General features: G+C 37.6%; 1 protein-coding gene across 1 annotated transcript in view; it reads right to left on the minus strand.

The window, feature by feature from the left end:
* The window catches only part of MACROD2 (mono-ADP ribosylhydrolase 2), a 1,406,961-nt gene that overhangs the window by 896,867 nt on the left and 484,827 nt on the right, over nucleotides 1-25,267 (minus strand). The gene's annotated exons all lie outside the window — the stretch shown is intronic.

Genomic DNA, 25,267 nt, shown 5'->3' on the forward strand with positions numbered 1-25,267 from the left:
ATATATATATATATATATATATATATATAGGAACAGACTCAGAGAGGTGAACTAGCATGTCAAGTACTTAAGGCAAAAAGGTGGCAGGACCTGAAGGAGAGCTATCTAATCAACTTACACTTTACTATGCTTACACATTATTATGCTTACACTTTATTACACTTTCTTCAATTATGTGCCAGTATGTATGTATATCTGTGCATCTTAGTGTGGTCCTTTAAATAGACCACTCCCTCATTAACACACACATATGTTGACTTCCTGCAAAATCTGTATCTTTTTAGTAACAGAAGCAGTCAAAATATTTTTAGAAGATAGATTCTGGGTACATGGGATATCACCAGGTCAAATTAAGCATAGATAATCCAATAAATTTTTCTAGAATTGTTGAGATCAGAAAGTCGTAATTAAAAATTTATTCAGCAAAATATGGACATAATTTCAAATACATATAGAAGAATCCTATCAGAGGAATTAACTTTAATAAGTTGTTCCATCTATCCTTTCTCTTTAACTGGATAAAGAGCACATTGGAAAGGGGCTGGGGGATGGGATCATTTTTTTTTTTTTTCCTGTCTATGCCTGCCAAAGAGTAGGGACTCATTAATTTTTTGAGTAAATAAATGACTCATAGGCTTGACATTTAATGAAGCCCTATAGAACAATAGGGTCAAATAACAAATATAACTAGTCTTTCTTTAAAAATATGTATTGTTCTATTAGACTGTCCAAATCAAACTTGTAAACTTGCCCAATCCTGCAACAGCAGTTTTAAGATATTCTCAATGAACTTGTTAATCTTAAATTGTCTTTTCCAGATGATTTTGTCAGATGCTCCACTGCCTTCTGAAGATCTAGCCAGGAAGGCTTCAGACCTAGAAGGACTGGGGGGCATGCTAACTACAACCCCTTTCAGGAATATGAAACTAAAGGCCATGAATCTGAACATCTGATGCACTTGGACTTCTAAAACTCCCAATCTTTTCATGTTTCATTCCTAAAAAAAACAAACAGCAACAACAACAACAACAAACTTCTATCATGCTACAATGATTAAGACTTAGGAAGAAAAGTAATAAATAATCAGTTCCATAACATCCATTTTGGGACCACCATTAGAGAACCAAAAAACTTCCCTTTTAGGACATCTCCAACTGGGAGTTGTGAAAAGATAATTAGTTAAAGAATTACTTGTAGCAGTAGGTAAGCAGGATATTTAACACTGCTTTCAGAAAGTTGAGTCAGGTAACATTCTGAGAATCCATCCCAAACAACTACCCAAGTACATGGCTGATTCAAGCACCACAATTACTCAAAGTTAAAGGTTTCCTGGCTCATTTCTATATCCCTTCCTTGGACTCTGAAGGCAACAACAGCAATGATTTCTTCAGGTAGTGGGCTGTGGGTAGTGGTTGAAGTGCATGAACAGAATAGCCAAGGTCATGAAGAGATGGCTACTAAGCTTGTAGAATCATCCCAATAAATTCTGAGTCTAACCATAGTAGCCTAAACTGGGAATGGAAAACCCACATGGATTTCATTGGTAATCCTTCAAAAAAATCTGTTTCCTGACATAACTTGATAAGCTAAAAACTATATAATTAATTATATGCAGAACTGATTTCCATTACTAATTTAATATCTCCTACAAGGATGACACCTGGATCAGATTAACCACTCCATAAGAAACAGTGGGTAGGGTAGGTGGGAGAAATTTTTGAGCCATCAGCTTATGTGTGCTAAATAAAAATAAGTAGGGCGTGTGGATAAAAGACATTCAGCTAGGCCACATAAGCCAGCAGGTAGACTTGGATTTTTCAACTAAACACAGCTCTCTTGACAGTTAGGACTCTAGAATTTCTATCATAGTGTCAAAAGAGATAACTATTACACTTGCTTTGAAGGTTCATTTGCATAAAAACTGCATGGCTTAATTTAGATTGTATTTATTTGGGGTGAGTGGAAAGGGGTGCTAGAAATATAGAACCAGAGAGTGCAACTGTGCTCTCATTTGGCACAATTACTATCTCAAGGCCTTTTTTTGAAATGGGGAAAAAAAAAAAAAAAAACTTTCAATGGCCCATAATACTAAAGACTGAACTAATTGCAAGTGTTCAAGACTAATGGATTTTTGATACTGCATGAAGAAAATTAAATTTAAATTAAAAGCTCTAATGGGTAATGGCATATATGCCTATAGATATCTGCATATGTTTAATGTGTGTTTATTATATCAAAGTATTATTTTTCCTTCCTCTAAAACACAAATCTGAAATTCTGCAGTAGCTCCCATTACTCTCATAACTCTTAGAATAGAGTTACCCTCTTACCCTGAACTTGGCTGACAAGATGTTGTTGGATAGTATCCAACTAAATTTATTCTCAATCTCATCTCACAGCATTGCTTTTACTCTCTGCCCTGCAGACTCGTGGCCTTATTTCCATTCCTTGGATGAATTCCTCTAGTGCCCATCATGCTCCCACTACCTGGAATTCCCATCTTATCCCACTCTTTGCTGACTACACTTGACTCAAATCAAACATCATCTCCAAAGAAAATTTTTCTCTGATTGCCAAAACCCACCTCCACCTAGCCCCTCTAAGTGGTACCTCTCTGATATTCTCTCATTCTCTCACAGATTCCTCTTAATTGTCTTACCTTCTAAAATAGACAGTAATTATGTATTTATTTATATTTACTATTTTGTGTTTATCTGTTTAACATGTCTTCTTTTCCCTCATTCTCATCCACCCCAGATCAAAAGGCCCAAATGAACAGTATGCATGTTCTGTTTTGTCCTCTACAATATATTCAGTATCATAGTAGGTATTCAATATTTATGTGTTGAGTAAGTTTGGTTAAACAACAACAACAACAAAAATTAGAGACTATCTAATACAAACTTGGTTTATCTATTAGTAAACTGATGCCCCAAGAAGTTAAATAATATTGTGGTTCAAATTCATATAGCTTGTTAAAAGCAGATACAGATATATAGACATAGATAGCAGCTAACATTTCTATAGCACTTATGATAGGCAGGCTCTCTACATACATTCATTCATTTAATTTTCACAAGATTTCTATGAGATAGCTGGCTAGTATAACTTCTTCATTTAGTATGTGAAGAAACTAAAGCAAAGGGAATTAAAGTGATTAGTTATTCATGGAACTAGAATTCCAACCCTTACGACTAGGTGTTACCCACCATGATCTAAATGCTAAATAAAGACAAATTTAAATCTCTGTGCCTATATTTATGTGGAAAGAGAGATGTGGATAGATTTACAGAGAAACATTTCATTAGTCTCCCATCCCAAATTCCCTTGCCTTTTTCTGTACCCACTATGCCAGAGATTCATTAACAAATGAAAACCTTGGAATTGCCTATAGTTTCTCAAATCACTAAGATACTTCTGCCATTTCCCTCACATTTGACCTGTCTCTACCATGCCACTGCCAGTGCCCAGGATTGGGGGTTACTCTTCTTACTGCAGCCTTGGATAATTGCAAGAGCCTCCTTATCTCCTTTTTCCCATCTTTTTTTCAGCCACATTCTACACACTCTGTCAAAACATTAAGGACTTCCACCTACCTCTAAGAGGCAGTTCAAATTTTACTAGGGTATCCAGTGACTCTCCATGCTGTGGTCTCTGCTTTCTTTTCTAATTTATCTTTAATCTGTTTCTCTCATGCAACTTTTGTTTCTAGTAAGCCATCAGGATTCTAAGTCTCTGAAAACATAAGCAGTTCTACCTACACTCCTTTGCTAATTTATTTAATCTTCTTGAAATACCTCTCCTTTCCCAGTATTTTCTTGTACAGGAAATCAATTCAAATGCCTCAAGATCCAATCTTTCCCAGTGCTCTCAACTAGAATTTAGTATCTTCCTCTTCTGCTCTCTAACAGTACATTACTTATACTTTATTAGCCAAATACTACATATTGTATTTTGTCTGTGTGTGTGTGTGTGCGCGCGCGCGCAGGTGTATGTGTGAGGGAGGGAGGGAGAGACGAGGGCGGGGGGAGAGAAAACTCCTCTACTAGATTAAAAACTCCTGTAGGACAGGGGGACTGGACCACCCAGAGACTCGCGTGGCAGGAATATAATTCATTCTCCCATGCCAATCAAGCAATCAACCAATCAACCTCCTTGTATAATTGGACTTTGTGGAAGAAATGATTGCCTTCTTCCATTTGGTTACCACAAGAATAAAGCAAACCATATTTTTCTTCTTACCTCACTCAAAAAGTGAATTATAAAATAACCCTTACTTTATCCTCTGTCAGAGTATATTTCAATCACTGTACTTCTACACCAACTCATAGAGTTGTATATTTTTTAAAAACCAAGATATGTATCCTAAAGAGTCTTCTTGACTGAACTCATTCTTTGATAAAATTTCTAGAGTAATAAGTTTGACAAAACTGTGGATACACACAAAGAAATAATAAAAGTAAAAAAAAAATGAACTAAAATCGGTCAAAAGGGGAGAAGGGATTTTACCCAAAGTCATATTTTCATCATATCACAGAAGATACACTTTTCCCCAAGGGTTTATCCTTTTTGTTTCATGAAAAAATAAGAGAAAAAAAACCCAATAGTCTAGAAAAGATTCTTATTATGTTAATTGGTTAATAGGGTTTCAAATGTAAATTATATCTTATTGTTACAGCTTGAATATTGTGTTTATCTCTATACATGCATACATTAAAAAGGAAAAGGAAATTTCCATTTTAACTTTGTGGGTAGAAAACAAAAATGTGTTGCAGATAGTGGCCTATGCATTGTGGGGAGAAAAATACATTAGATTATAAAGAGATAAAAGGGGGAAAAAAGAACTATGCTCAACATCTTCAGATTTCCTGCTGATAAATGTGAATTCAATATATGGCTTGTCATCCTCTAAGTAAGAAGTCCGAGCTCTTGAATCACTTTATATTCCATGAGTGTCTAGTTTGCAGTCCACTCAACAAGCTAATGATCTTATTATAGAATTTTAGAAATTATAGATTCACAGGTAAACACAGAAACCAGCAGTTGTCCTTTAAAAAATGACTAACATTGCTAGAACTGAGCACAAGATTTCAATTTGCATTGCAAACAGATGACCAAGAACCAAGGACAGTTATTAAAATGAACTTAACACACATGTAAATTGAAGGCAGTATCACTGAACTCCTAATCTCTGTATTTTAACATTTTTTCTGCTCAAGTGCATTCTGCACTTGAAATACTTTATTTGAATCTATCCTGCTTTTTATTAAGTTTTGAGGTGCATGGGAAGGACAGTCTCTCTGTGGAACTGCATTTTCTAATCTGTGAACTCAGCTGGGGAAAGAATAACTATCATGTGAGTTTTTTGTAGGGATAAAATAAGAAATACATATGCAAAAACATGTGCCAAGCAATATAAATGTTGGTTACTATTGTTATTGTTACTAGTAAGTAGTACTGGTGTTATTAGGAGCATAACTATTGTCTTAAAATTTGAATTATATTTTTAAATTTTATTTTATTAGGTTATGTTAGTCACCATACATCATTTAGTTTTTCATGTAGTGATCCACGATTCATTGTTTCTGTATAACACCCAGTGCTCCATGCAGTACATGCCTTCCTTAATACCCATCACCAAGCTAACCCAACCCCCCACACCCCTCCCCTCTCAAACACTCAGTTTGTTTCTCAGAGTTCATAGTCTCTCTTGGTTCATCTCTCCCTCCAATTCCCACCCCCCTTCATTTTTCCCTTCCTTCTCCTAATGTCCTTCATGCTATTCCTTATGTTCCACAAATAAGCAAAACCATATGATAATTGACTTTCTCTGCTTGACTTATTTCACTTAGCATAATCTCCTCTAGTCCCATCCATACTGATGTAAAAGTTGGGTATTCATCCTTTCTGATGGCTGAGTAATATTCCATTGTATATATGGACCACATCTTCTTTATCCATACATCTGTTGAAGGGCGTCTCGGCTCTTTCCACAGTTTGGCTATTGCGGACATTGCTGCTATGAACATTGGGGTGCTTATGGCCCTTCTTTGCACTACATCTGTGTCTTTGGGGTAAATACCCAGGAATGCAATTGCTGGGTCATAGGGTAGCTCTATTTTTAATTTTTTGAGGCACTTTTTTTTTTAAGATTTTATTTATTTGAGAGAGAAAGAGAGCTAGCAGGAGCAGGGGGAGGGGCTGAAGAAGAGGGAGAATGTAGACTCCCCACTTAGCAGGGAGCCAGATGCAGAGGAGTATGCGGGGTTCAGTGCAGGGCTCCATACAGGGCTCAATCCCTGGGATCATGACCTGATCAAAGGCAGCCACGTAACCAACTGAGCCAGCCAGGTGCTCCACAACTTGAATTACTTTTAACAAAGAAGAGATGCCTGTTTGGAGAGTTCTAGAAAGGAAACATGAAAGTTAATAGCCATATATTTCAAAATCAATTTGAAGCCATTCCCACAAAGGGGAACAATATCCTCTATTCTGTCACAGGAGCATGGTGTGATTCATTATAAAGTGATGATACATCTTGCATTCATGTCTTAATTGGAACGGCTCATTATGTGTTCCTAATGGGAGGTGTGGTGGGGGGAAAGAGGGAGTTGCCACACTCCAAATGGTAACTGGAGAGAGTTTAATGAAGGGCTTATTTTCAAAAGTAGGATGATAAAGTACCCTAAGGCTTGTACCAATAGGAAGCCTTTACCACCCATAGCTTGAAAGGTCAAGGAGAGAAAGCAGTTATTAGGAGCCAATGAAAACTATAGCTGTGGGAGAGGGCTGCTTCTGTATAGTAATATAGCCACTGCTAATCTGCATCTGCAGGTCAATATACACCTTGACCTCTTTCTTGTCCTGTGCTCAGATCTCCTGACAGTGTCCACCACTGGCTGAGGAAGCCCAAGTAATGCTGTCCATAAAGTTTGGTCTCCTGGGGCACAGAGTGGGGTGTGAAAGTGTGAAGAGTGGATTAGGGAACAAAAGGAAGACATCCAGGATTCCAACCTGTATGTTACTATTCAACACTGGCTATTGAGCTTCTCATAAGGATTACCAAAAAAGGAACACATAATCAAAACATACAGTCACAGAACTAAAGAACCATTCAATGCTAACCACATACACATGACAGATTCACAATGATGTTTTAAAAAATTGATTAAATATTGGTGAAACACAAATAGTGGGCTAGGAAGTACGAACATATGTAACCAGTTTAGTGCTGTAATTACATAAGACTCACAACAAAATAAAGTTAATCTGACACAGATTTAATGATGGCTGTTTTTGTTATTTTACTTTTTAGAGTTAATTCTCCTGCCAGGGGTGAGAAAGAAGTACAGAACAAAAGACAGTTGTGCAAAAGACTTAGCTAATATTGCTATTGAGTCAAATCTAGGTTTACCAAAAGTCTTCTAGGGGAAGGCAAGAGAAGGGAGAAGTAGCAGATTAGGAAGCTGCTCGTTTTCCTCTGAACAACTTTGGCCTTCCCTTCTCTCCCCCAAGCATTCTTGATTCCCCCTCCTGGGAAAGGGAGGAAGCTGAGATGAATCCTGTAAGCCCAGAGTAGTTATTCCAGGAATTGTGTATAGGATGGGCTTAGCAAAAGGAATCCAGTTGGAAGAACTGCTTGGGTGATTGTGTTGAAGATGAAAAACACTGTAGATTATATCAGAGTGTCTTAAACTAGAGTGATTTGAGGGAATCCATAATATCAATTATGAGTTGACAGGGGATGAGCCAAGGGGAACCGATCTTCCCTAAAGAGAAAACTAAAGGAGGAAAAAAAGCTTCCACTTGTGTTACTAAACTGAACAGTAAAAATTTGACATTGAAGCTTTTTTCTATGCCATTAATGACCCTAGTCAAAGCAAAATAGAAAACTGAGTGATGTGGTAGAATTAGTCTGATAGCCAACCTGGGAAATAAAGGACAAAGCATTATTACTATGGGAAGCAGTCCCCCACCCAGCATTTCTCTTGCCCTGCTCTTCATATTCTTTCCACCACCTCCTTAGCCTCATCTCAAAGTCAAGGTAAGAAATAAGGAAATTGCAAGGAATAAGGAATTTGCAAGGGAGGCAAGGGTTATAGTTTGGGCTTTATTTCACCTGTGTGAGCACAATGAAAGTTTATCTAAGCAGCAAATGCTACCTACATGTCACCATCTGGGGATAAGGAAATGCATTATTCAAAACTCAGAGGTCAGGATGTCTTACTCGGAGTTGACTCACATTGCTGGGAACCCACAAAAGCAAAACAGAAGACATCAGGTAGTTTTTTTTAAAGACTATTTTTTAGAGTAGTTTAAGGTTCACAGCAAATTTAAGAGGAAGGTATAGAGGTTCCATATTCCCCTTATCCCTACACATGCATAGTCTCCTCAATTATCAACATTCCCCATCAGAGTGGTAGAGCAGTACCACCCCCCATCCATGGTATATGTTCCATAGACTCCCAGTGAATGCCTGAAACCATGGGTAGTATTGAATCCTATGTATACTATGCTTTGCCATATATTATGTGTGTGTGTATATATATATATATACACACATATATATATACATATATAGGCACAGTAAGAAATTAGCAACAATAACCAATAATAAATAGAACAACCATAACAACATACTGTAATAAAAGTTTTATATATATATATAACTTTTATTACATATTATATATATATATGGTCTCTCTCAAAATGTCTTATTGCACTGCAGTCATCCTTCTTCCTATTTGATGATGTGATATTATAAAATGCCTATATGATGAGATGAAATGAGGTGAATGGTGTAGGCATTGTGACATAGTGTTAGGCTACTATTGATCTTTTGACAATATGTCAGAAAGGGGATCATCTGCTTCTGAACTACAGTTGACTATGGGTAACTGTAACCATTGAAAGTGAAACTGTAGGTAAGGGGGGACTACTGAACGTTTGTTCCAATTGATGAACCTGCAAAGATACAGCATCATCACCCAAAGTCCATACTTTACATTAGGGTTCACTCCTGATGTTGCACATTCTATGGGTTTGGACAAATGTATAATGACATGTATCTACTATATTGTCATACAGAACAGTTTCACTGCCCTACTTGGTGCTTTGTCTATACATCTCTCCCCTATGCTTGGCCCCTGGCAACTAATGATGTTTTTACTATCTCCAGAGTTCTGCTTTCTCCAGAGTGTCATATAGTTGGAATCATACAGTATGTAGTCTTTTCAGATTGGCTTCTTACACTTAGTAATATGCATTAAGTTTCTTCCATGACTTTTTGTGGTTTAAGAGCTCATTTCTTTTTAGCACTGAACAGTATTCCATTATCCTGATGTACCACAGTTGATCCATTCACCTACTGAGAAACATCTTGGTTGCTTCAGGTTTTGGCAATTATGAATAAAGCTATTATACACATCCATGTACAAATTTTTGTGTAGACATAATTTTCAATTCCTTTGGGTAAGTACCTAGGAACCCGATCACTGGATCATATGGTAAAGATACATTTAGTTTTGTTAAGAAATCACCAAACTGTCTTCCAAAGTGGCAGTACTATCTTGCATTCCCACCAGCAGTGAATGAGAGTTCCTGTTGCTCCATGTCCTCAACAACATTTGATGTTGTCAGTATTCCAGATTTTGGCCATTCTAATAGATGTGTAGTTGTTTCTTATTGTTGTTTTAGGTTAAATTTCCCTGATTACATAGGATGTAGAACATTTCTTCCTATGCTTATTTTCCATCTGCATATCTTCTTTGGTGAGGTGTCTGCTAAGGTCTTTGGCCTATTTTTTAATCAGGTTGTTTTCTTATTGTTGAGTTTTAACACTTCTTTATATATTTTGGATAGTAGTTCTTTATCAGATGTTTCTTTTGAAAGTAATTTTTCCCAATCTGTGGCTTGTCTTCTAATTCTCTTCACATTATCTTTCTCAGAGCTGAAGTTTTTAATTTTAACAAAGTCCAGCTTATCAATTATTTCTTTCATGGATTGTGTCTTTGGTGTTGTAGCTTTTTTTGTTTTAACTTATTTTTTATCTTTTGGATATTAATATGGGGATTGCAATTCTAAGGAAGATGACCACATAGGTCTAATTTTATTGTCATTTATTTGTTCATTCATTAATATATTCAATAAGTTAATACCAAGAATTGTTTTAGGCATTGGAGATTCTATAGTGATAAAGCCACTATTCCTACACTCAGGTAGTTCCTGGTCTAATGGAGAAATTTATGATAGACAAAAAGAATATTCTTTGGCACTGTGAATCCCCAGGGAAAGAACACCTAAGTCTGGGATCAGTAGGAAGAATCAATAATAAGTTCCTAGAGAAGAAGACCTCTAAAGAAAGGAAGGAAAATGTTTCTCAGGTAAATAGGAACAGGGTGGGCAGTTCAGACAGAGGGGACAGACTAAACAAAGACATGGAGAATCAGTGTGTCAGGGAATCTTTAAGTCTGTAAGCATGGCTAGAGTATAATGGACAGAAATCCTTGGTAAGAGATGCAGCTGGAGGGGAGGACAGGGCCAGGTTAAAGCAGGCTGCATGTGAGACTGGACTACATCCTAAAATCTATGGGAGTTGAAAGAATTTTCTGTGACAGCCTGACATGATCAGATTCATCTGACACACTATATGCATTAAACAACATACATTGATTACCTATTGTGAATATAGAACTCTGTTCTACATACTGGTAATATCAGTTACCATTTTTAAAAATTAATATGTCCTCCACTACCTAAGCAGGGAGGGTACTGTTGTTATCCTTATTATTTATTACTATTACTTTCCCAATTTTATTTTTTTTAAGTGCAGAAACAGAAGAATAGATACTTTCAAACAATTCAGCCTGGGTTTCAGCTATTAACTGGAGCAAGGAATTTCACTACAAATCTCTCACACTTTTCCCCATGACACCATCTTGACTCACTAATCATTCACTTTAAGATTTCTAAGAACAGGCAACTCCTTCCTGTCTAAGAAGCCTCTTTATTCTTGATGGTGGCATAGCTGACTCCATCTTCAAAGCAAGACAATGCCATGGGACTCATTTGCACAAAGGAAGGAGAGAGGTTCCATTTTGAAAGTTGGCTTAACTTTCTTGCCCACTGCCAGCCTCTCTCCAGTCAGGCTACTCCACCTCAGTCTGAAAAAAACTCTGCCAGTGCCTCTCCTAGTCATGACTCTAAGTGAAGGTGAGGAATGAAGACACTGAGCTGCAGGGTAGCTCAATCCAATATTGTGGGAGGGGCCACACTGCTTTTCTTCATGTTCTAAGGACACTTACTTTGGGCTGGAGAAATGCTGCTGGTAGAAAGTTCTGAACTCAGCAAGGAAAATAAGGCTCTACACGGCCAGGTGTAAAAGTAAGGACAAAAGGAGAGAGCAAATTACTTGGAATGAAGTAGGGGTTACTCTATTGAGCCTCAGTGAAGATGGGGACCTATGGCTAAAATGACTTCGAAAAATGTATTTTCAGAGGGTTCCATTAGGACTCTGATAATACATATTGCTCACATTAAAAGTAAATCCTTTAACTTTTTGTAAAAGTACAGAAAGTACATACAAGTATACAGCTACATGGATTTTCACAAACTGAATGCACTCTTGTAACCAGCCCTGAAGTCAAGAAACAGGATATGGCCAGTACCCCAGAAGCCCTCCTATACACTTGAATCCTGATTTGGCCACTTACATTAACTCTACTTGTTTTAAAGTTTCACATAATTGGACTCATTCAGTATGTACTTTTGATGCCTGGCTTTGTTCATCCAACATTATGCTTGTGAGATTGGTCCATATTGTTGTGTGTCATTATTCTCATTGTTGTACAGTGTTTCTTTGTGAGTTCATATCTCTAGTTATTTATCTAGACAGTTAAAATAATTTTCATAGGAATAGCCATTGTGTGGACCCATTTCAGATCACTCAGATAGAGGTAATAATTTGGCTTATACTAACAATGGATATGGGCTCCAGGGCATTGTTTCAGCCTCCTTATAATATAAAAAATATATAGCGTAAAAATAGTTTTGATGAGTGAAAGGGGATAAAATATTACACAGAAAGAGATTGCTAGAAAGAACTAAGGGTTGGAGGAAAATGTTGAAACGATAATACTTATCTATTTGTAATAAAGCAGAGGCCCTAGATGAGAAAAAAATCAGATGTTATACCTATTCTACACATAGACACACACACACACACACACACACACACTGCTTCCCCTTTCCTGTCTGTTGAAATAATGTGTTTCCCCGTATTTCGATATTTCCTATGTAAAACATTCTTCACAAAATCTGAACTTTCAGTCAAACCCAGTATATAGGTGAGAGATAAGAAATAATGTAGTAGCAATTTAGCACTCAATCTCTGTCATTTGAAGATGACAGCATCAGTTGAAAAGAGGAAAAACTACCATGAATTTAAATCCTAAAATAAAGGCATTTGGTTCACCATTTAGAACAGCCTTGACTTTTTTTCCACTCTGATTTACAGCTTGTTCTCCTTGGGGATGCTCTGATTTCAAGGGTATTAAGATATGATTTATTTACATAAGGCCTATTGAGGGTTATCCTGTTCTCAAAAATTAGGGACCATCACTGTTACACAAATGGAACAAAAATGTTAATCATGTTAAAACTGGGTCTCAATGATTGAAAGAGTCAGGCTGCAAATCACAATGATTAACCATGATGACAAAACCAGAAACAAATTTATACTCTAAAGAACAGCTTATTATCCGTTTTTGCTTGTCTTCTCAAAGCTAGGTGTTAATAAAATTAGTGTCTCAGGATGGCTCATCTTGATCTTTTATGGTTTCAAAATAAAAGAAAAATGATTTTCCTTTTCTCTCTTCTTAGAAACTTCATTCTTTATACATAAAAGAATGAATAAAAATCAGATATACCAGGAAAAGGAAGATCAAATCTAAAATCAAACAACAACAAAAAAAACAAAAAAACAACCAAACAAAAAACACTTCCATGATGCAAGTTAATTCTTGGTTATAACCAAAGAATTGTCTCAGTTAACAAAATAGGAGAAAATTGAGGAGATCCTGGTCTATTTTACTCTGCTCCAATTGTGCTACTTTTGACAGATTTTGCATTTCCATAAAGAGAACACAATGATCAGATTAGCTTTATATCACTCCAATAATATGTAAGTTTATTTAATTTCCTTACCATCTGCAAAAATGATATGCCAAGGATTAGAGCAAAATAAAACAAAACAAAGCAGAATTAGGCCTTGATTCCCATTTTCACTATTATACTGAGGATTAGAAAAGTAAAAGATCAGAACACTGAATATTGAACACTTATACACTATATAATACAAAGACTTCAATAATTACCAAGATTTTGGAAAATCCTATATTCTGCTATATTAAAACAATTCTTCATGGAAAAATAAAAATAAATACTTCAAGGAGAAAAATTAGTAGAAAATGTTACTTATGTAGAAGACATCAATTTAAGAAACATTAGAACACCATGTATACCTTACTAAATCAAGTATTTTTATAAATTGCCAAATGTATCAAAACTGTATGAGACTGAAAGCTAAACAGTTGATGATTAATTTGAATTAACTTTTAAATCATAAATTATGTTCTGTGTATTTAATTTTATTATTGTAAGCAATACATACTTTATACTATTATGTTTATATGTGAAAACATTTATTATAAACAAATCGTCTGAAATTCCTCAAAAATAGTCACCACTTTAATATCAGTGATGATGTTTCCTCAAATTTTCACCACTTGAGATCCAATTAATGAACAATAGACATAAATGCAGATGTTACATTTTAGGTAAGTTTTAAAAATATTTAACACAAATTCTATAAAGATATTTTTAAAATAAAATAAGATTTTAAAAAAATCACTTCACATGAATTGCAGGAAAGTTGTTATTTGCACGATTTCATTCATAATTTAAATATGTAATGATGGTTGCATTATTAAGTGTCACATCCAGTTAGTTTCTTTGTTCCTTTTTATTTATACTGTACTAGAAAAGCTCACTTTTCTAATTAATTATCATCAGTCATATTCTTGCAGAGATTTAGATGTCTTTGGAATAAACATGTTTCTACCCAGAAGTAATTGGTTCAGGCTATTCAGAATACCAATAGGTTGCTGAGGATGTCACTGAAGAAATGATGTGAAATAGAAATAGTCTTTATTTGTATTAGTGATCTATGATAAAACATGCCTTTTTTTCCAAAAAGAAACAAACAAACAAGAAAACCATGTGATTTCTTCTCCCTCCATCAACTGGTAGACCTCAGTGTGTAAAAGCAGAACTGAAAATCCTGGAAGTTCTGGAAGTCCAAGAAAAAAATTACAAAGACTTGCATCCATGGCCATAATTTTTTAGTTCCTTCCTTCAACACCAGATCAGTACCAGGAAGCATATAGTTGACCACCAAATATTGTTTGTGAATACAGTAGTGTAAGATTTCCTTGTTGTACATCTGGCTATGCTCTGCCCTCATCCCAGGACATATATTCCAGGCTACAGGAGGCATCAAGGATAACCTTTAACTGAGTTAAAAATAATCTCAATTAAAAAAATAATAATAATCTTGAGGGCGGAGCAAGATGGTGGAGGAGTAGGAGACCTGGATTTCCTCTCCTCTCAGGAATTCAGCTGGATAGGGATCAAACCATTCTGAACACCTACAAACTCAACAGGAGATCGAAGAAAAGAAGAGCAACAACTCTCTCATCAGAAAAGCGACCACTTTCTGGAAGGTAGGACGTGCGGAGAAGTGAATCCGAGGCGATATTCGGGAGGACAGATGGCGGTGGAGGGGCCTCCATCGGCTGCTTCTGGCAAGTGATAGAGCCATGGAGCACAAAATCGGAACTTTTAAAAGTCTGCTCCGCCGAGGGACGTCACTCTGGTGGCTAAGCAGGGGGTGGAACCCTCCGGGACAGTGTGGTCTCAGGACCCTCGGGGTCACAGAAAGACCGGGGGTGCCTGAGTGCGGCAGAGCTCCCAGGTAACGGAGCAGGGAAGCCGGCTGCAGAGGCGGAGCCCAGGCGTGGGCTCTCAGCTCGGGGTTGCCATAAACCATGATCTGTGGCAGAGTTGGGCCACTGCTCCTCCAGCAGGGACCCAACAAGTGGCAGATCCGGGGAGACTCAACTTCCTCCCCCGGGAGGAGCCGTGCGGGACTGCACCGCAGGGATCTGCTGGGTTTGGAGACTCCACCCGGGGTCGGGTGTCAGAGATAGAAACGCGCGGTCACAGGCCGGGTGAGCACGGAGTGCGGCTGGAGACCGGGGAGACGGGAGTGACTGACGGCTTTTCTCTGGGGGCTAACTGAGAAGTGGGGCCCCAAGTTCTCGGCTCCTCTGGGGCGGAGATTGGGAGGCCGCCATTTGCACTCTCCAAAACTGTACGGAAAGCTCGCAGGGAACAAAAGGCCCGGAAAGCAAACCCGAGCAGATTACTTAGCCCGGAGGGGGCAAGGGCAGGGCAATTCTGCCTCCGGCAGAGACATTTGGGAACCACAGCAACAGGCCCCTCCCCAGAAGATCAGTGAGAACAGCCAGCCAAGAACAAGTTTACCAATCAATGAGAACGGCAGAACTCCAGCGCTAGGGGAATACTGCACATAGAATTCATGGCTTTTTTACCATGGTTCTTTAGTCTTTCAAAGTTTTTTTTTTTCCAACTGTCTTTTTTTCTTCTTGAATTTTTCTTTTTCCCTTTTTCAACCAACATCTTATCAATCTCTTTTTTTAAAAAAAACATTTTTATTTTTCATTTTTAGAGTCATATTCTATCCCTTCATAGTAGTTACCTGTATTTTTGGCTTATATATATAAGTTGTTCTCTCTTTAAAATTTTGAATAGTTTCTTCTAACAGATTAAAATATACCCTAAATCTCTAGTATATGGTGTTTTCTATTCCCCTGCCTGATCACATTCGCTCCATTTTTTTTCTTTTTTCTTTTTTTAAATCCTCTTCTTTCTTTTTTCAAACAACTTCTTATCAATTCCTTTTATAAAATTTTTTATAATTTCCATCTTTACAGTCATATTCCATCCCTTCATCATATCAACCCTTATTTTTGTACATATATAAGTTTTCCTTTCTTTAAAATTTTAGGAGTCACTTTCTTCTAAAAGACCAAAATACACCCCAAATCTAGTGTGTGGCACTGATCTATATACCAGCCTGATCATATTTGATCACATTCTGTTTTTATTGTTGTTGTTGTTGTTTTGTTTTGTTTGTTTTTGTTTTTATCTTTATCTTTTTCTTTTCCTTTTTTCTCTCTTTCCGTTTCTTTTCCCACTGCTTCAGGTCTTTTCTGATTTGTTTAGAGTATATTTTCTGGGGACGTTGTTACTCTGCTAGCATTTTGTTCTCTCATTAATCTATTCTCCTCTGCACAAAATGACAAGATGGAAAAAATCACCTCAACAAAAAGAACAAGAGGTAGTACCGACTGCCAGGGACCTACTCAATACGGACATTAGTACGATGTCAGATCTAGAGTTCAGAATCATCACTTTAAAGATACTAGCTGGGCTTGAAAAAAATATGGAAGTTATTAGAGAAACCCTTTCTGGAGAAGTAAAAGAACTAAAATCTAACCAAGTAGAAATCAAAAAGGCTATTAATGAGGTGCAATCAAAAATGGGGGCGCTAAGTGCTAGAATAAATGAGGCAGAAGAGAGAATCAGTAATATAGAAGATGAAATGATGGAAAATAAAGAAGCTGAGAAAAAGAGAGATAAACAACTACTGGATCACGAGGGCAGAATTCGAGAGATAAGCGATACCATAAGATGAAACAACGTTAGAATAATTGGGATCCCAGAAGAAGAAGAAAGAGAGAGAGGGCCAGAAGGTATAATGGAGCAAATTATAGCAGAGAACTTCCCTAATTTGGGGAAGGAAACAGGCATCAAAATCCAGGAAGCACAGAGAACCCCTCTCAAAATCAATAAAAATAGGTCAACACCCCGACATCTAATAGTAAAACTTACGAGTCTCATAGACAAAGAGAAAATGCTGAAAGCAGCTCGGGAGAAGTGATATGTAACCTACAAGGATAGAAACATTAGATTGGCAACAGACCTATCCACAGAGACCTGGCAGGCCAGAAAGGACTGGCAGGATATATTCAGAGCACTAAATGAGAAAAATATGCAGCCAAGAATACTGTATTCAGCTAGGCTGTCATTGAAAATTGAAGGAGAGATAAAAAGCTTCCAGGACAAACAAAAACTAAAGGAATTTGCAAACACGAAACCAGCCCTACAGGAAATCTTGAAAGGGGTCCTCTAAGCAAAGAGAGAGCCTAAAAGCAACATAGACCAGAAAGGAACACAGAAAATATAAGGTAACAGTCACCTACAGGCAATACAATGGCACTAAATTCCTATCTTTCAATAGTTACCCTGAATGTAAATGGGCTCAATGCCCCAATCAAAAGACACAGGCTATCAGACTGGATTAAAAAACAAGACCCATCGATATGCTGTCTGCAAGAGACTCATTTTAGACCCAAAGACACCCCCAGATTAAAAGTGAGGGGGTGGAAAACCATTTACCATGCTAACGGATACCAAAAGAAAGCAGGGGTGGCAATCCTTATATCAGACAAATTAGATTTTAAACCAAAGACTGTAATAAGAGATGAGGAAGGACATTATATCCTACTTAAAGGATCTATCCAACAAGAAGATCTAACAATTGTAAATATCTATGCCCCTAACATGGGAGCAGCAAATTATATAAGGCAAGTAATAACAAAAGCAAAGAAACACATCGACAACAATACAATAATAGTGGAGGACTTTAACACCCCCCTCACTGAAATGGACAGATCGTCTAAGCAATAGATCAAAAAGGAAATAAAGACTTTAAATGACACACTGGACCAAATGGACTTCACAGACATATTCAGAACATTCCACTCCCAAGCAACGGAATACACATTCTTCTCTAGTGCCCATGGAACATTCTCCAGAATAGATCACATCCTAGGTCATAAATCAGGTCTCAACCGGTACCAAAATTTGGGATCATTCCCTGCCTATTTTCAGACCACAATGCTTTGAAACTAGAACTCAATCACAAGAGGAAAGTCAGAAAGAACTCAAATACATGGAGGCTAAAGAGCATCCTACTGAAGAATGAATGGGTCAGCCAGGAAATTAAAGAAGAATTAAAAAAATTCATGGAAACCAATGAAAATGAAAACACACCTATTCAAAATCTTTCGGATGCAGCAAAGGCAGTCCTAAGAAGAAAGTATATAGCAATACAAGGCTTTCTCAAGAAACAAGAAAGGTCTCAAGTACACAACCTAACCCTACACCTAAAGGAGCTGGAGAAAGAACAGCAAATAAAGCCTAAACCCAGCAGGAGAAGAGAAATCATAAAGATCAGAGCAGAAATCAATGAAATAGAAACCAAAAGAACAGTAGAACAGATCAACGAAACTAGGAGTAGGTTCTTTGAAAGAATTAACAAGATTGATAAACCCCTGGCCAGACTTATCAAAAAGAAGAGAGAAATGACCCAAATCAACAAAATCATGAATGAAAGAGGAGAGATCACAACCAACACCAAAGAAATACAAACAATTATAAGAACATATTATGAGCAACTTTATGCCAGCAAATTAGATAACCTGGAAGAAATGGATGCATTCCTAGAGATGTATCAACTACCAAAACTGAACCAGGAAGAAATAGAAAACATGAACAGATCTATAACCACTAAGGAAATTGAAGCAGTCATCAAAAACCTCCCAAAAAACAAAAGCCCAGGGCCAGATGGCTTCCCAGGGGAATTCTACCAAACATTTCAAGAAGAATTAATACCTATTCTTCTGAAACTGTTCCAAAAAATAGAAACGGAAGGAAAACTTCCAAACTCATTTTATGAGGCCAGCATTACCTTGATCCCAAAACCAGACAAAGACCCCATCAAAAAGGAGAATTACAGACCAATATCCTTGATGAACATGGATGCAAAAATTCTCACCAAAATACTAGCCAATAGGATCCAACAGTACATTAAAAGGATTATTCACCACGACCAAGTGGCATTTATCCCTGGGCTGCAAGGTTGGTTCAACATCCGCAAATCAATCAATGTGATACAATACATTAACAAAAGAAAGAACAAGAACCATATGATCCTCTCAATAGATGCAGAAAAAGCTTTTGACAAAGTACAGCATCCTTTCTTGATCCAAACTCTTCAGAGCATAGGTATAAAGGGTACATACCTCAATATCATAAAAGCCATCTATGAAAAACCTACAGCGAATATCATTCTCAATGGGGAAAAACTGAGAGCTTTCCCCCTTAAGTCAGGAACGCGGCAGGGATGTCCACTATCACCACTGCTATTCAACATAGTATTGGAAGTCCTAGCCACAGCAATCAGACAACAAAAAGAAATAAAAGGCATCCAAATTGGCAAAGAAGAAGTCAAACTCTCACTCTTTGCAGATGATATGATACTTTATGTGCAAAACCCAAAAGACTCCACCCCAAAACTGCTAGAATTCATACAGGAATTCAGGAAAGTGACAGAATATAAAATCAATGCACAGAAGTCAGTGGCATTCCTATACACCAACAAGACAGAAGAAAGAGAAATTAAGGAGTCAATCCCATTTACAATTGCACCCAAAACCATAAGATACCTAGGAATAAATCTAACCAAAGAGACAAAGGATCTGTACTCAGAAAACTATAAAATACTCATGAAAGAAATTGAGGAAGACACAAAGAAATGGAAACACGTTCCATGCTCATGGATTGGAAGAACAAATATTGTGAAGATGTCAATGCTACCTAGAGCAATCTACACATTCAATGCAATCCCCATCAAAATACCATCCACTTTTTTCAAAGAAATGGAACAAATCATCCTAAAATTCATATGGAACCAGAAAAGACCCCGCATAGCCAGAGGAACTTTGAAAAAGAAAAGCAAAGCCGGTGGCATCACAATTCCGGACTTCCAGCTCTATTACAAAGCTGTCATCATCAAGACAGCATGGTACTGCCACAAAAACAGACACATAGATCAATGGAACAGAATAGAGAGCCCAGAAATGGACCCTCAACTCTATGGTCAACTCATCTTTGACAAAGCAGGAAAGAATGTCCAATGAAACAAAGACAGTCTCTTCAACAAATGGTGTTGGGAAAATTGGATAGCCACATGCAGAAGAATGAAACTGGACCATTTCCTTACACCACACACAAAAATAGACTCCAAATGGTTGAAAGACCTCAATGTGAGATGGGAGTCCATCAAAATCCTAAAGGAGAACACAGGCAGCAATTCTTTGACCTCAGCCGAAGCAACTTCTTCCTAGAAACATCGCCAAAGGCAAGGGAAGCAAGGGCAAAAATGAACTATTGGGACTTCATCAAGATAAAAAGCTTTTGCAAAGCAAAGGAAACAGTCAACAAAACCAAAAGACAACCGACAGAATGGGAGAAGATATTTGCAAATGACATATCAGATAAAGGGCTAGTATCCAAAATCGATAAAGAACTCATCAAACTCAACACCCAAAGAACAAAGAATCCAATCAAGAAATGGGCAGAAGACATGAACAGACATTTTTCCAAAGAAGACATCCAAATGGCCAACAGACACATGAAAAAGTGCTCAATATCGCTCGGCATCAGGGAAATCCAAATCAAAACCTCAATGAGATACCACCTCACACCCGTTAGAATGGCTAAAATTAACAAGTCAGGAAACGACAGATGTTGGCGGGGATGCGGAGAAAGGGGAACCCTCCTCCACTGTTGGAGGGAATGCAAGCTGGTGCAGCCACTCTGGAAAACTGTATGGAGGTTCCTCAAAAAGTTGAAAATAGAGCTACCATATGATCCAGCAATTGCACTGTTGGGTATTTACCCCAAAGATACAAAAGTAGTGATCCGAAGGGGTACGTGCACCCCAATGTTTATAGTAGCAATGTCCACAATAGCCAAACTGTGGAAAGAGCCAAGATGTCCATCGACAGATGAATGGATAAAGAAGAAGTGGTATATATATACAATGGAATATTATGCAGCCATCAAAAGGAATGAGATCTTGCCATTTACAACGACGTGGATGGAACTGGAGGGGATTATGTTGAGTGAAATAAGTGAAACAGAGAAAGACATATATCATATGATCTCATTGATATGAGGAATTCTTAATTGCAGGAAACAAACTGAGGGTTGCTGGAGTGGGGGGTGGGGTGGGAGGGATGGGGGTGACTGGGTGATAGACACTGGGGAGGGTATGTGCTCTGGTAAGCGCTGTGAATTGTGCAAGACTGTTGAATCTCAGATCTGTACCTCTGAAACAAATAATGCAATATATGTTAAGAAAAAAAAAAGAGAAGAAGGTAGCGGGAGGGGAAGAATGAAGTGGGGGAAATCGGAGGGGTAGACGAACCATGAGAGACGATGGGCTCTGAAAAACAAACAGGGTTCTAGAGGGGAGGGGGGTGGGAGGATGGGTTAGCCTGGTGGTGGGTATTGAGGAGGGCACATTCTGCATGGAGCACTGGGTGTTATGCACAAACAATGAATCATGGAACACTTCATCTAAAACTAATGATGTAATGTATGGGGATTAACATAAGAATAAAATCATCATCATCATCATCATCATCATCATCATCTCAATTCCTAGAGTTTGGCTCTCCAGTCATAAATAGGACAAATTATTGTTGTGCACCTCTCCCTCACATAAGTACCACACATGCCCCAAATGCTGATTTATATTCTGTACTTAGGTATTATGTTCTACAGTAAAGTATCTGCTAGCCTGTTTTAGGATAGTAACGGCTTTTCCATGGTGTAGGCAGATTCCAGGAGCATTCATTTGGCTCAGCAATATTGCCAAAAGCTCATTATGCTTTCTCTCTGAACATAAAATTTATCTTTAAACTTGTGGCTGGTTGTATACCCATCCCAGTCACAGTGTGACATTTACCTAATTTTTCTTATTTTTACAAAGAGTACAAAGTCAAATTATGTTTCTATGATTTTGGTGACTTCCCCATCTTTTGCAACAAAATATATTAATTTTGATAGGAAAAGTATTATTTTACTTTCTAGAGAAACTTAATTGGTTCAACAGAAAGGTCATCATGTTTTGTTTGAGAGCTGCAGGAAAGTTTTAAAGTCTTCACTGTCACATAGTGACACATTTATTATAATTACATGGGAGGTAAAGAAAAAATTTAAAAATAATTACCATCTTCCTTCCCATTTTAACTTTTCTTCTGTGGTTGCTTGAATGAAATCATCATAGCATCCCAATACAAACCAATTATATTCTACATTTGCATCAGAGTCCTGATAACCACTTACTTTTTTTTTTACATTAATCTGAATTATAGTATTTATGTCACTACTCTTATGTTTTTAAGCCAATCTGTTTTTGTAAAAAGAGGGTATAATTCATCCAAATTCTAACAATAAAAAGGGGGAAATTAGAAGAAAATTATAGGAAATTATATATTTGGGGTAAAACTACACCATTAACTGAATATTGGCTGTGATGACATTCCCAATATAGTCTGCAATGTATCCATAATTTTAAAGAGAATAATGGGACTTAATAAGATAACCAAATGCCTAAGAAAACCATCTTTATACTTACATGTCAATTATATGTGTACATTAATTTTTTATCTTAAATTACTTTTTCTCTTAAATTATTAGGTAATCTATGAACAGTACAACTGGTCATTTTTGGACATCATTTTGAAAAATACTGGTGTCTAGGCATTTGTCATCATCAGAAACATTGATCTTCAACAAAGAGTGTTTTCAAAGTTTTAGCAATTCTTTTGGCATGGCATTAATTTTTGCTAAGTTCACATGTATTTACTGAGCACTACAGTTTATCAAGTATTGAGTCAGATGCTAGGAGCAACACAAAGCATAAAAAGACATGTTCTCCACCTTCTAGGAATTTATAATTAATATGTACTGCAGGTATAGAAACAGCTAGTCATAAGTCAAGGCAAGCTATGGGCAAGTCTATACACAAATCATAAAAATCCGTATGCTTGTGGGAAAAAGATAGTGGCTAAGATGACGAGCAAGGGGGAAGACACGTTTCAGGTGTACCTTAAAGAAGCTGGGAAAACAAGAGAAGCAGCAAAAGGCCTGAGGCTTAGAAAGCATGGGTCTGGTTTGGAAGACATGATGCAAAGAGAAAGGCTAGGTACTGCAACTGAGTCAGATTAGAATGGTCCTTGAATGCCACACCATGAGACATTCATTTCTTACACAGTGAAGATCTATCACAAGTTTCAGAGAAGTATTAAGCCTATGTTTTAAGAGAATCACTCTGGCAGCATTAAAAAAAAAAAAAGAACACTGGGAAAGCATATTGAAAAGTGGGTTTATCCTGAAGAAGCAGGAAAGAAAGGAGAAAGTAATCCAGATGCCCACATTACCTCCTGGGCACTAAGAAGGTAAGTCAAAATAAGTGGAGGAAAAGAGCAGGTATGCTTTCTGAGGTCACTTGGAATCAGAAAGGGAGTGTAGTTGTTCCTTCCCAGACCAAAGCCAAAGGCAGGAGAGGAGGCAAAATGCATGCAGAGAGGGGACAGACATTTATGGAGCCAGATCATTTGATTTCAAAGCCCATCATTCTATAGAGAAGACCTATAATTATACACACACATTACATACACACATGTACACACACTTGTATGAATTATATGCATATGTATGCATGTGTGTACATATGTATGCATGTAAATATAATCTGGATGGATATGAACTTAATGATTTACATGGATCTAAATTTGGCCGCTATGGTGAATACTGTGACAAACCCGGTTCACAAAATACGATCCAGCTAGGCAATTACTCAGTTTCCAAAACTGACTATGGTTATCAAGGGCAACTGAAGCATACATTAGTTTAGGAATAGTGTGATGCTTTATAAAGGCCTTAAATCAAGGAGCTGAGGGTGCTCCCTGAATCTTTTCACATGTAAGATTCCTATTCTCCAGAGACCTGGCTCACCTCCTTAGACCTCACCCATTTCCTTCCCAGGCCAGTTTCCAGCCAGCTATTTCCAACCCTGCCTGACTTTTGAGCAGAGAATATAAAGGTCACAGAAAATATTTTACTACTAGTATTCGTGTAGAGGAATTTAATTTGTTGGATAATAAGTAAACTCATGATGCCATAAAAATTAATGAGGCTCCCCAAAGTATATCAAGTCCTCGCAAATAAAACACTACATTATCCAAGGGATATGCTAGTTCGCCCCTGGCCAACAATTTCTATCTCTGTTATACATATTATAACGTTATACACACCTTTTTTTGAAAATTAGAAATAAGCAAATGGAATCTTTGAATATTTGGAAGGGAATAATATTGTACAGTATCGACAACTACGGTTTTTCTGCATTTCTTTGAGCCCCATAGCCCTTCCCACTGAAGTAGCGAGGTTGTTGTGTCAACAGATTCAAGGAAACGGGGTTGTTATGGAGGGATACAGGTGGCACGATCGGGAAACTACTGAGAGGGAAGAAGGGGGTGCTATTACTCACTAGGCCAGGGCAATAGCCACAACCCTGGACTGTTCTGGGTAAACCCAGATGTATGTTCTCTCTAGGACAGGGGAACTACATGAATACAATTTATAGGAAATTACAGTTACGTTTCTTGCCCATGTGAGTTTTGTGGACTGTGTTCATTCCCACATCCATATTTTGCAAAACAACTGTCCTTTTTAAGTGATTGAGTAAAAGTAAATAAGTGATTGAGCTTGCCTCCTCAATGGACACACCAGTGGAGGAATTGTTTTCCTTTTCAATATTCAAGTGGCTGCTGTTTTATTTGCAAAATGCACCACAGTCTCTCAGGAGTTAATCCCTGGCCCCCGGAAGGTCAGCTACAACCTTGTCACTACATGCCACTCGCGCCTGTCACCACCAGAGAAGTGGAAACCCCGTGCAGTGTCATGAGTCTCCTCAGGAATTTCCCCCAAATAGTCTCAGATGTGCCAAGGTGTATTGACCCAGCTGTTGAGTCAGACTTCCCGAGCACCTGCTCTCCTAGGTCTCAAACAGACAGAACTATTAATTTCAGAGTCATGTTTTCACTAGCACCATTCCTGGGCAAATCCATATAACTTTTCTTTTTTTCCCCTAACACCTTCTGTTTGGAATCCAAAAAATAAAAACAAAAATTCTCTGAGCTGAGAC

This window comes from Mirounga leonina, unplaced genomic scaffold (assembly GCF_011800145.1).
Source record: "Mirounga leonina isolate KUSES-001 unplaced genomic scaffold, KU_Mleo_1.0 Mir_150, whole genome shotgun sequence".
NCBI classification, from domain to species: domain Eukaryota; kingdom Metazoa; phylum Chordata; class Mammalia; order Carnivora; family Phocidae; genus Mirounga; species Mirounga leonina.